This window comes from Pelobates fuscus, chromosome 1 (assembly GCF_036172605.1).
Source record: "Pelobates fuscus isolate aPelFus1 chromosome 1, aPelFus1.pri, whole genome shotgun sequence".
Taxonomy (NCBI): domain Eukaryota; kingdom Metazoa; phylum Chordata; class Amphibia; order Anura; family Pelobatidae; genus Pelobates; species Pelobates fuscus.
Genome location: NC_086317.1, coordinates 122,175,155 through 122,187,925, shown reverse-complemented (window position 1 = coordinate 122,187,925; position 12,771 = coordinate 122,175,155). Strand labels below are relative to the sequence as shown.

General features: G+C 32.4%; 11 non-coding genes across 11 annotated transcripts; all 11 read left to right on the top strand.

Annotated features, from left to right (window-relative positions):
• Positions 1 to 576: 576 nt before the first annotated feature.
• TRNAC-GCA (transfer RNA cysteine (anticodon GCA)) lies at positions 577 to 648 on the top strand. Its single transcript has one exon. It is a non-coding gene; the product is annotated as a tRNA-Cys (tRNA).
• A 419-nt stretch (positions 649 to 1,067) lies between these two features.
• Positions 1,068 to 1,139, top strand: TRNAC-GCA (transfer RNA cysteine (anticodon GCA)). The gene has a single exon. It is a non-coding gene; the product is annotated as a tRNA-Cys (tRNA).
• Positions 1,140 to 1,558: 419 nt separating this feature from the next.
• On the top strand, positions 1,559 to 1,630 carry TRNAC-GCA (transfer RNA cysteine (anticodon GCA)). Its single transcript has one exon. It is a non-coding gene; the product is annotated as a tRNA-Cys (tRNA).
• An 892-nt stretch (positions 1,631 to 2,522) lies between these two features.
• On the top strand, positions 2,523 to 2,594 carry TRNAC-GCA (transfer RNA cysteine (anticodon GCA)). Its single transcript has one exon. It is a non-coding gene; the product is annotated as a tRNA-Cys (tRNA).
• A 2,670-nt stretch (positions 2,595 to 5,264) lies between these two features.
• Positions 5,265 to 5,336, top strand: TRNAC-GCA (transfer RNA cysteine (anticodon GCA)). Its single transcript has one exon. It is a non-coding gene; the product is annotated as a tRNA-Cys (tRNA).
• A 419-nt stretch (positions 5,337 to 5,755) lies between these two features.
• Positions 5,756 to 5,827, top strand: TRNAC-GCA (transfer RNA cysteine (anticodon GCA)). The gene has a single exon. It is a non-coding gene; the product is annotated as a tRNA-Cys (tRNA).
• A 402-nt stretch (positions 5,828 to 6,229) lies between these two features.
• Positions 6,230 to 6,301, top strand: TRNAC-GCA (transfer RNA cysteine (anticodon GCA)). The gene has a single exon. It is a non-coding gene; the product is annotated as a tRNA-Cys (tRNA).
• A 2,278-nt stretch (positions 6,302 to 8,579) lies between these two features.
• TRNAC-GCA (transfer RNA cysteine (anticodon GCA)) lies at positions 8,580 to 8,651 on the top strand. The gene has a single exon. It is a non-coding gene; the product is annotated as a tRNA-Cys (tRNA).
• Positions 8,652 to 9,561: 910 nt separating this feature from the next.
• On the top strand, positions 9,562 to 9,633 carry TRNAC-GCA (transfer RNA cysteine (anticodon GCA)). The gene has a single exon. It is a non-coding gene; the product is annotated as a tRNA-Cys (tRNA).
• Positions 9,634 to 10,558: 925 nt separating this feature from the next.
• Positions 10,559 to 10,630, top strand: TRNAC-GCA (transfer RNA cysteine (anticodon GCA)). Its single transcript has one exon. It is a non-coding gene; the product is annotated as a tRNA-Cys (tRNA).
• A 369-nt stretch (positions 10,631 to 10,999) lies between these two features.
• Positions 11,000 to 11,071, top strand: TRNAC-GCA (transfer RNA cysteine (anticodon GCA)). The gene has a single exon. It is a non-coding gene; the product is annotated as a tRNA-Cys (tRNA).
• The last annotated feature ends 1,700 nt before the right edge of the window (positions 11,072 to 12,771 follow it).

The window sequence follows — 12,771 nt, the reverse complement described above, 5'->3', positions numbered from 1 at the left end:
TTCTAAATCAAAGAGCAGAATTTACTAATTTCTGTCAATTGACCAGCAGGAGGCCGTCAAGAGAACCTAAATTAAGAAAAACAAATAAATACATTCTTAAATTATATGGGGGGGAAATCAAAAGTAATCAAAACATGCCAATTTGGGGGTATAACTCAAATCCTGGTGCCCCCTTTAAAAATCTTGAATGGTAATATATTTTCAGAATCATGACTAACATCATGTCATCAATTTGAAAATTGTATTTAAAGAAAAAAAAAATTTTAATCAAAATATTTATTTCCTACTCTTATGATGAAATCTACCATACTGTTCCTTGAAAAGTAACAGATTTTTATTTCAGTGCAACATGTTGTAGTGTTACAAATTTCTACTAGATGCTGGTGGAGAATGGACACATTTTCCTCTCATTTGAAGAAATCTTCCTCTCGATTCTAAATCAAAGAGCAGAATTTACTAATTTCTGTCGATTGACCAGCAGGAGGCCGTCAAGAGAACCTAAATTAAGAAAAACAAATAAATACATTCTTAAATTATATTGGGGGGAAATCAAAAGTAATAAAAACATGCCAAATTGGGGGTATAGCTCAGTGGTAGAGCATTTGACTGCAGATCAAGAGGTCTCAGGTTCAAATCCTGGTGCCCCCTTTAAAAATCTTGAATGGTAATATATTTTCAGAATCATGACTAACGTCTTGTCCTCAATTTGAAAATTGTATTTAAAGAAAAAACATTTTTTCATCAAAATATTTATTTCCTACTTGTATGATGAAATCTACCATACTGTTCCTTGAAAAGTAACAGATTTTTATTTCAGTGCAACATGTTATAGTGTTACAAATTTCTACTAGATGCTGGTGGAGAATGGACACATTTTCCTCTCATTTGAAGAAATCTTCCTCTCGATTCTAAATCAAAGAGCAGAATTTACTCATTTCTGTCGATTTTGTGAGTTCTGCTAATGACCAGCAGGAGGCCATCAAGAGAACCTAAATTAAGAAAAACAAATAAATAAATTCTTAAATTATATTGGGGGGAAATCAAAAGTAATCAAAACATGCCAATTTGGGGGTATAGCTCAATGGTAGAGCATTTGACTGCAGATCAAGAGGTCTCAGGTTCAAATCCTGGTGCCCCCGTTAAAAATCTTGAATGGTAATATATTTTCAGAATCATGACTAACATCAAGTCCTCAATTTGAAAATTGTATTTTAAGAAAAAACATTTTTTCATCAAAATATTTATTTCCTACTAGTATGATGAAATCTACCATACTGTTCCTTAAAAAGTAACAGATTTTTATTTCAGTACTACATGTTATAGTGTTATAAATTTCTACTAGATGCTGGTGGAGAATGGACACATTTTCCTGTCATTTGAAGAAATCTTCCTCTCGATTCTAAATCAAAAAGCAGAATTTACTCATTTCTGTCGATTTTGTGAGTTCTGCTAATGACCAGCAGGAGGCCGTCAAGAGAACCTAAATTAAGAAAAACAAATAAATACATTCTTAAATTATATTGGGGGGAAATCAAAAGTAATAAAAACATGCCAAATTGGGGGTATAGCTCAGTGGTAGAGCATTTGACTGCAGATCAAGAGGTCTCAGGTTCAAATCCTGGTGCCCCCTTTAAAAATCTTGAATGGTAATATATTTTCAGAATCATGACTAACATCTTGTCCTCAATTTGAAAATTGTATTTAAAGAAAAAAAAATTTTCATCAAAATATTTATTTCCTACTCGTATTATGAAATCTACCATACTGTTCCTTGAAAAGTAACAGATTTTTATTTCAGTGCAACAGGTTATAGTGTTATAAATTTCTACTAGATGCTGGTGGAGAATGGACACATTTTCCTCTCATTTGAAGAAATCTTCCTCTCGATTCTAAATCAAAGAGCAGAATTTACTCATTTCTGTCGATTGACCAGCAGGAGGCCGTCAAGAGAACCTAAATTAAGAAAAACAAATAAATACATTCTTAAATTATATTGGGGGGAAATCAAAAGTATTCAAAACATGCCAATTTGGGGGTATAGTTCAGTGGTAGAGCATTTGACTGCAGATCAAGAGGTCTCAGGTTCAAATCCGGGTGCCCCCTTTAAAAATCTTGAATGGTAATATATTTTCAGAATCATGACTAACATCATGTCCTCAATTTGAAAATTGTATTTTAAGAAAAAACATTTTTTCATCAAAATATTTATTTCCTACTCGTATGATGAAATCTACCATACTGTTCCTTGAAAAGTAACAGATTTTTATTTCAGTGCAACATGTTGTAGTGTTACAAATTTCTACTAGATGCTGGTGGAGAATGGACACATTTTCCTCTCATTTGAAGAAATCTTCCTCTCGATTCTAAATAAAAGAGCAGAATTTACTCATTTCTGTCGATTTTGTGAGTTCTGCTAATGACCAGCAGGAGGCCGTCAAGAGAACCTAAATTAAGAAAAACAAATAAATAAATTCTTAAATTATATTGGGGGGAAATCAAAAGTATTAAAAACATGCCAAATTGGGGGTATAGCTCAGTGGTAGAGCATTTGACTGCAGATCAAGAGGTCTCAGGTTCAAATCCTGGTGCCCCCTTTAAAAATCTTGAATGGTAATATATTTTCAGAATCATGACTAACATCATGTCCTCAATTTCAAAATTGTATTTTAAGAAAAAACATTTTTTCATCAAAATATTTATTTCATACTCGTATGATGAAATCTACCATACTGTTCCTTGAAAAGTAACAGATTTTTATTTCAGTGCAACATGTTGTAGTGTTACAAATTTCTACTAGATGCTGGTGGAGAATGGACACATTTTCCTCTCATTTGAAGAAATCTTCCTCTCGATTCTAAATCAAAGAGCAGAATTTACTCATTTCTGTTGATTTTATGAGTTCTGCTAATGACCAGCAGGAGGCCGTCAAGAGAACCTAAATTAAGAAAAACAAATAAATACATTCTTAAATTATATTGGGGGGAAATCAAAAGTATTAAAAACATGCCAAATTGGGGGTATAGCTAAGTGGTAGAGCATTTGACTGCAGATCAAGAGGTCTCAGGTTCAAATCCTGGTGCCCCCTTTAAAAATCTTGAATGGTAATATATTTTCAGAATCATGACTAACATCATGTCCTCAATTTGAAAATTGTATTTTATGAAAAAAAATTTTTTCATCAAAATATTTATTTCCTACTCGTATGATGAAATCTACCATACTGTTCCTTGAAAAGTAACAGATTTTTATTTCAGTGCAACATGTTATAGTGTTACAAATTTCTACTAGATGCTGGTGGAGAATGGACACATTTTCCTCTCATTTGAAGAAATCTTCCTCTCGATTCTAAATCAAAGAGCAGAATTTACTCATTTCTGTCGATTTAGTGAGTTCTGCTAATGACCAGCAAGAGGCCGTCAAGAGAACCTAAATTAAGAAAAACAAATAAATACATTCTTAAATTATATGGGGGGGAAATCAAAAGTAATCAAAACATTCCAATTTGGGGGTATAACTCAAATCCTGGTGCCCCCTTTAAAAATCTTGAATGGTAATATATTTTCAGAATCATGACTAACATCATGTCATCAATTTGAAAATTGTATTTAAAGAAAAAAAATGTTTTCATCAAAATATTTATTTCCTACTCGTATGATGAAATCTACCATACTGTTCCTTGAAAAGTAACAGATTTTTATTTCAGTGCAACATGTTGTAGTGTTACAAATTTCTACTAGATGCTGGTGGAGAATGGACACATTTTCCTCTCATTTGAAGAAATCTTCCTCTCGATTCTAAATCAAAGAGCAGAATTTACTAATTTCTGTCGATTGACCAGCAGGAGGCCGTCAAGAGAACCTAAATTAAGAAAAACAAATAAATACATTCTTAAATTATATGGGGGGGAAATCAAAAGTAATCAAAACATGCCAATTTGGGGGTATAACTCAAATCCTGGTGCCCCCTTTAAAAATCTTGAATGGTAATATATTTTCAGAATCATGACTAACATCATGTCATCAATTTGAAAATTGTATTTAAAGAAAAAAAAATTTTCATCAAAATATTTATTTCCTACTCGTATGATGAAATCTACCATACTGTTCCTTGAAAAGTAACAGATTTTTATTTCAGTGCAACATGTTGTAGTGTTACAAATTTCTACTAGATGCTGGTGGAGAATGGACACATTTTCCTGTCATTTGAAGAAATCTTCCTCTCGATTCTAAATCAAAAAGCAGAATTTACTCATTTCTGTCGATTTTGTGAGTTCTGCTAATGACCAGCAGGAGGCCGTCAAGAGAACCTAAATTAAGAAAAACAAATGAATACATTCTTAAATTATATGGGGGGGAAATCAAAAGTAATCAAAACATGCCAATTTGGGGGTATAACTCAAATCCTGGTGCCCCCTTTAAAAATCTTGAATGGTAATATATTTTCAGAATCATGACTAACATCATGTCATCAATTTGAAAATTGTATTTAAAGAAAAAAAATGTTTTCATCAAAATATTTATTTCCTACTCGTATGATGAAATCTACCATACTGTTCCTTGAAAAGTAACAGATTTTTATTTCAGTGCAACATGTTGTAGTGTTACAAATTTCTACTAGATGCTGGTGGAGAATGGACACATTTTCCTCTCATTTGAAGAAATCTTCCTCTCGATTCTAAATCAAAGAGCAGAATTTACTAATTTCTGTCGATTGACCAGCAGGAGGCCGTCAAGAGAACCTAAATTAAGAAAAACAAATAAATACATTCTTAAATTATATGGGGGGGAAATCAAAAGTAATCAAAACATGCCAATTTGGGGGTATAACTCAAATCCTGGTGCCCCCTTTAAAAATCTTGAATGGTAATATATTTTCAGAATCATGACTAACATCATGTCATCAATTTGAAAATTGTATTTAAAGAAAAAAAAATTTTCATCAAAATATTTATTTCCTACTCGTATGATGAAATCTACCATACTGTTCCTTGAAAAGTAACAGATTTTTATTTCAGTGCAACATGTTGTAGTGTTACAAATTTCTACTAGATGCTGGTGGAGAATGGACACATTTTCCTGTCATTTGAAGAAATCTTCCTCTCGATTCTAAATCAAAAAGCAGAATTTACTCATTTCTGTCGATTTTGTGAGTTCTGCTAATGACCAGCAGGAGGCCGTCAAGAGAACCTAAATTAAGAAAAACAAATAAATACATTCTTAAATTATATTGGGGGGAAATCAAAAGTAATAAAAACATGCCAAATTGGGGGTATAGCTCAGTGGTAGAGCATTTGACTGCAGATCAAGAGGTCTCAGGTTCAAATCCTGGTGCCCCCTTTAAAAATCTTGAATGGCAATATATTTTCAGAATCATGACTAACATCATATCCTCAATTTGAAAATTGTATTTTAAGAAAAAACATTTTTTCATCAAAATATTTATTTCCTACTAGTATGATGAAATCTACCATACTGTTCCTTAAAAAGTAACAGATTTTTATTTCAGTACTACATGTTATAGTGTTATAAATTTCTACTAGATGCTGGTGGAGAATGGACACATTTTCCTGTCATTTGAAGAAATCTTCCTCTCGATTCTAAATCAAAAAGCAGAATTTACTCATTTCTGTCGATTTTGTGAGTTCTGCTAATGACCAGCAGGAGGCCGTCAAGAGAACCTAAATTAAGAAAAACAAATAAATACATTCTTAAATTATATTGGGGGGAAATCAAAAGTAATAAAAACATGCCAAATTGGGGGTATAGCTCAGTGGTAGAGCATTTGACTGCAGATCAAGAGGTCTCAGGTTCAAATCCTGGTGCCCCCTTTAAAAATCTTGAATGGTAATATATTTTCAGAATCATGACTAACATCTTGTCCTCAATTTGAAAATTGTATTTAAAGAAAAAACATTTTTTCATCAAAATATTTATTTCCTACTCGTATTATGAAATCTACCATACTGTTCCTTGAAAAGTAACAGATTTTTATTTCAGTGCAACAGGTTATAGTGTTATAAATTTCTACTAGATGCTGGTGGAGAATGGACACATTTTCCTCTCATTTGAAGAAATCTTCCTCTCGATTCTAAATCAAAGAGCAGAATTTACTAATTTCTGTCGATTGACCAGCAGGAGGCCGTCAAGAGAACCTAAATTAAGAAAAACAAATAAATAAATTCTTAAATTATATTGGGGGGAAATCAAAAGTAGTAAAAACATGCCAAATTGGGGGTATAGCTCAGTGGTAGAGCATTTGACTGCAGATCAAGAGGTCTCAGGTTCAAATCCTGGTGCCCCCTTTAAAAATCTTGAATGGTAATATATTTTCAGAATCATGACTAACATCATGTCCTCAATTTGAAAATTGTATTTTAAGAAAAAACATTTTTTCATCAAAATATTTATTTCATACTCGTATGATGAAATCTACCATACTGTTCCTTGAAAAGTAACAGATTTTTATTTCAGTGCAACATGTTGTAGTGTTACAAATTTCTACTAGATGCTGGTGGAGAATGGACACATTTTCCTCTCATTTGAAGAAATCTTCCTCTCGATTCTAAATCAAAGAGCAGAATTTACTCATTTCTGTTGATTTTATGAGTTCTGCTAATGAACAGCAGGAGGCCGTCAAGAGAACCTAAATTAAGAAAAACAAATAAATACATTCTTAAATTATATTGGGGGGAAATCAAAAGTATTAAAAACATGCCAAATTGGGGGTATAGCTAAGTGGTAGAGCATTTGACTGCAGATCAAGAGGTCTCAGGTTCAAATCCTGGTGCCCCCTTTAAAAATCTTGAATGGTAATATATTTTCAGAATCATGACTAACATCATGTCCTCAATTTGAAAATTGTATTTTATGAAAAATAAATTTTTCATCAAAATATTTATTTCCTACTCGTATGATGAAATCTACCATACTGTTCCTTGAAAAGTAACAGATTTTTATTTCAGTGCAACATGTTATAGTGTTACAAATTTCTACTAGATGCTGGTGGAGAATGGACACATTTTCCTCTCATTTGAAGAAATCTTCCTCTCGATTCTAAATCAAAGAGCAGAATTTACTCATTTCTGTCGATTTTGTGAGTTCTGCTAATGACCAGCAGGAGGCCGTCAAGAGAACCTAAATTAAGAAAAACAAATAAATACATTCTTAAATAATATGGGGGTAAATCAAAAGTAATCAAAACATGCCAATTTGGGGGTATAACTCAAATCCTGGTGCCCCCTTTAAAAATCTTGAATGGTAATATATTTTCAGAATCATGACTAACATCATGTCCTCAATTTGAAAATTGTATTTTAAGAAAAAACATTTTTTCATCAAAATATTTATTTCCTACTCGTATGATGAAATCTACCATACTTTTCCTTGAAAAGTAACAGATTTTTATTTCAGTGCAACATGTTGTAGTGTTACAAATTTCTACTAGATGCTGGTGGAGAATGGACACATTTTCCTCTCATTTGAAGAAATCTTCCTCTCGATTCTAAATCAAAGAGCAGAATTTACTCATTTCTGTCGATTTAGTGAGTTCTGCTAATGACCAGCAGGAGGCCGTCAAGAGAACCTAAATTAAGAAAAACAAATAAATACATTCTTAAATTATATTGGGGGGAAATCAAAAGTAATAAAAACATGCAGATCAAGTAATAAAAACTGCAGATCAAGAGGTCTCGGGTTCAAATCCTGGTGCCCCCTTTAAAAATCTTGAATGGTAATATATTTTCAGAATCATGACTAACATCATGTCCTCAATTTGAAAATTGTATTTTAAGAAAAAACATTTTTTCATCAAAATATTTATTTCCTACTCGTATGATGAAATCTACCATACTGTTCCTTGAAAAGTAACAGATTTTTATTTCAGTGCAACATGTTATAGTGTTACAAATTTCTACTAGATGCTGGTGGAGAATGGACACATTTTCCTCTCATTTGAAGAAATCTTCCTCTCGATTCTAAATCAAAGAGCAGAATTTACTCATTTCTGTCGATTTAGTGAGTTCTGCTAATGACCAGCAGGAGGCCGTCAAGAGAACCTAAATTAAGAAAAACAAATAAATACATTCTTAAATTATATGGGGGGAAATCAAAAGTAATCAAAACATGCCAATTTGGGGGTATAACTCAAATCCTGGTGCACCCTTTAAAAATCTTGAATGGTAATATATTTTCAGAATCATGACTAACATCATGTCCTCAATTTGAAAATTGTATTTAAAGAAAAAATTTTTTTTCATCAAAATATTTATTTCCTACTCGTATGATGAAATCTACCATACTGTTCCTTGAAAAGTAACAGATTTTTATTTCAGTGCAACATGTTATAGTGTTACAAATTTCTACTAGATGCTGGTGGAGAATGGACACATTTTCCTCTCATTTGAAGAAATCTTCCTCTCGATTCTAAATCAAAGAGCAGAATTTACTCATTTCTGTCGATTTTGTGAGTTCTGCTAATGACCAGCAGGAGGCCGTCAAGAGAACCTAAATTAAGAAAAACAAATAAATAAATTCTTAAATTATATTGGGGGGAAATCAAAAGTATTAAAAACATGCCAAATTGGGGGTATAGCTCAGTGGTAGAGCATTTGACTGCAGATCAAGAGGTCTCAGGTTCAAATCCTGGTGCCCCCTTTAAAAATCTTGAATGGTAATATATTTTCAGAATCATGATTAACATCATGTCCTCAATTTGAAAATTGTATTTTAAGAAAAAACATTTTTTCATCAAAATATTTATTTCCTACTCGTATGATGAAATCTACCATACTGTTCCTTGAAAAGTAACAGATTTTTATTTCAGTGCAACATGTTGTAGTGTTACAAATTTCTACTAGATGCTGGTAGAGAATGGACACATTTTCCTCTCATTTGAAAAAATCTTCCTCTCGATTCTAATTCAAAGAGCAGAATTTACTCATTTCTGTTGATTTTATGAGTTCTGCTAATGACCAGCAGGAGGCCGTCAAGAGAACCTAAATTAAGAAAAACAAATAAATACATTCTTAAATTATATTGGGGGGAAATCAAAAGTATTAAAAACATGCCAAATTGGGGGTATAGCTCAGTGGTAGAGCATTTGACTGCAGATCAAGAGGTCTCAGGTTCAAATCCTGGTGCACCCTTTAAAAATCTTGAATGGTAATATATTTTCAGAATCATGACTAACATCATGTCCTCAATTTGAAAATTGTATTTTAAGAAAAAACATTTTTTCATCAAAATATTTATTTCCTACTCGTATGATGAAATCTACCATACTGTTCCTTGAAAAGTAACAGATTTTTATTTCAGTGCAACATGTTGTAGTGTTACAAATTTCTACTAGATGCTGGTGGAGAATGGACACATTTTCCTCTCATTTGAAGAAATCTTCCTCTCGATTCTAAATCAAAGAGCAGAATTTACTCATTTCTGTTGATTTTATGAGTTCTGCTAATGACCAGCAGGAGGCCGTCAAGAGAACCTAAATTAAGAAAAACAAATAAATACATTCTTAAATTATATTGGGGGGAAATCAAAGGTATTAAAAACATGCCAAATTGGGGGTATAGCTCAGTGGTAGAGCATTTGACTGCAGATCAAGAGGTCTCAGGTTCAAATCCTGGTTCCCCCTTTAAAAATCTTGAATGGTAATATATTTTCAGAATCATGACTAACATCATGTCCTCAATTTGAAAATTGTATTTTAAGAAAAAACATTTTTTCATCAAAATATTTATTTCCTACTCGTATGATGAAATCTACCATACTGTTCCTTGAAAAGTAACAGATTTTTATTTCAGTGCAACATGTTGTAGTGTTACAAATTTCTACTAGATGCTGGTGGAGAATGGACACATTTTCCTCTCATTTGAAGAAATCTTCCTCTCGATTCTAAATCAAAGAGCAGAATTTACTCATTTCTGTCGATTTAGTGAGTTCTGCTAATGACCAGCAGGAGGCCGTCAAGAGAACCTAAATTAAGAAAAACAAAAAAATACATTCTTAAATTATATGGGGGGAAAATCAAAAGTAATCAAAACATGCCAATTTGGGGGTATAGCTCAGTGGTAGAGCATTTGACAGTACAGCATTTGACTGCAGATCAAGAGGTCTCAGGTTCAAATCCTGGTGCCCCCTTTAAAAATCTTGAATGGTAATATATTTTCAGAATCATGACTAACATCATGTCCTCAATTTGAAAATTGTATTTTAAGAAAAAACATTTTTTCATCAAAATATTTATTTCCTACTCGTATGATGAAATCTACCATACTGTTCCTTGAAAAGTAACAGATTTTTATTTCAGTGCAACATGTTGTAGTGTTACAAATTTCTACTAGATGCTGGTGGAGAATGGACACATTTTCCTCTCATTTGAAGAAATCTTCCTCTCGATTCTAAATCAAAGAGCAGAATTTACTCATTTCTGTTGATTTTATGAGTTCTGCTAATGACCAGCAGGAGGCCGTCAAGAGAACCTAAATTAAGAAAAACAAATAAATACATTCTTAAATTATATTGGGGGGAAATCAAAAGTATTATAAACATGCCAAATTGGGGGTATAGCTCAGTGGTAGAGCATTTGACTGCAGATCAAGAGGTCTCAGGTTCAAATCCTGGTGCCCTCTTTAAAAAATCTTGAATGGTAATATATTTTCAGAATCATGACTAACATCATGTCCTCAATTTGAAAATTGTATTTTAAGAAAAAACATGATGAAATCTACCATACTGTTCCTTGAAAAGTAACAGATTTTTATTTCAGTGCAACATGTTGTAGTGTTACAAATTTCTACTAGATGCTGGTGGAGAATGGACACATTTTCCTCTCATTTGAAGAAATCTTCCTCTCGATTCTAAATAAAAGAGCAGAATTTACTAATTTCTGTCGATTGACCAGCAGGAGGCCGTCAAGAGAACCTAAATTAAGAAAAACAAATAAATACATTCTTAAATTATATTGGGGGGAAATCAAAAGTATTAAAAAATGCTAAATTGGGGGTATAGCTCAGTGGTAGAGCATTTGACTGCAGATCAAGAGGTCTCAGGTTCAAATCCGGGTGCCCCCTTTAAAAATCTTGAATGGTAATATATTTTCAGAATCATGACTAACATCATGTCCTCAATTTGAAAATTGTATTTTAAGAAAAAACATTTTTTCATCAAAATATTTATTTCCTACTCGTATGATGAAATCTACCATACTGTTCCTTGAAAAGATACAGATTTTTATTTCAGTGCAACATGTTGTAGTGTTACAAATTTCTACTAGATGCTGGTGGAGAATGGACACATTTTCCTCTCATTTGAAGAAATCTTCCTCTCGATTCTAAATCAAAGAGCAGAATTTACTCATTTCTGTCGATTTAGTGAGTTCTGCTAATGACCAGCAGGAGGCCGTCAAGAGAACCTAAATTAAGAAAAACAAATAAATACATTCTTAAATTATATGGGGGGGAAATCAAAAGTAATCAAAACATGCCAATTTGGGGGTATAACTCAAATCCTGGTGCCCCCTTTAAAAATCTTGAATGGTAATATATTTTCAGAATCATGACTAACATCATGTCCTCAATTTGAAAATTGTATTTTAAGAAAAAACATTTTTTCATCAAAATATTTATTTCCTACTAGTATGATGAAATCTACCATACTGTTCCTTGAAAAGTAACAGATTTTTATTTCAGTACTACATGTTATAGTGTTACAAATTTCTACTAGATGCTGGTGGAGAATGGACACATTTTCCTCTCATTTGAAGAAATCTTCCTCTCGATTCTAAATCAAAGAGCAGAATTTACTCATTTCTGTCGATTTTGTGAGTTCTGCTAATGACCAGCAGGAGGCCGTCAAGAGAACCTAAATTAAGAAAAACAAATAAATACATTCTTAAATTATATGGGGGGGGAATCAAAAGTAATCAAAACATGCCAATTTGGGGGTATAGCTCAGTGGTAGAGCATTTGACAGTAGAGCATTTGACTGCAGATCAAGAGGTCTCAGGTTTAAATCCTGGTGCCCCCTTTAAAAATCTTGAATGGTAATATATTTTCAGAATCATGACTAACATCATGTCCTCAATTTGAAAATTGTATTTAAAGAAAAAAATTTTTTTCATCAAAATATTTATTTCCTACTCGTATGATGAAATCTACCATACTGTTCCTTGAAAAGTAACAGATTTTTATTTCAGTGCAACATGTTATAGTGTTACAAATTTCTACTAGATGCTGGTGGAGAATGGACACATTTTCCTCTCATTTGAAGAAATCTTCCTCTCGATTCTAAATCAAAGAGCAGAATTTACTCATTTCTGTCGATTTAGTGAGTTCTGCTAATGACCAGCAGGAGGCCGTCAAGAGAACCTAAATTAAGAAAAACAAATAAATACATTCTTAAATTATATGGGGGGAAATCAAAAGTAATCAAAACATGCCAATTTGGGGGTATAACTCAAATCCTGGTGCCCCCTTTAAAAATCTTGAATGGTAATATATTTTCAGAATCATGACTAACATCATGTCATCAATTTGAAAATTGTATTTAAAGAAAAACATTTTTTTCATCAAAATATTTATTTCCTACTCGTATGATGAAATCTACCATACTGTTCCTTGAAAAGTAACAGATTTTTATTTCAGTGCAACATGTTGTAGTGTTACAAATTTCTACTAGATGCTGGTGGAGAATGGACACATTTTCCTCTCATTTGAAGAAATCTTCCTCTCGATTCTAAATCAAAGAGCAGAATTTACTAATTTCTGTCGAT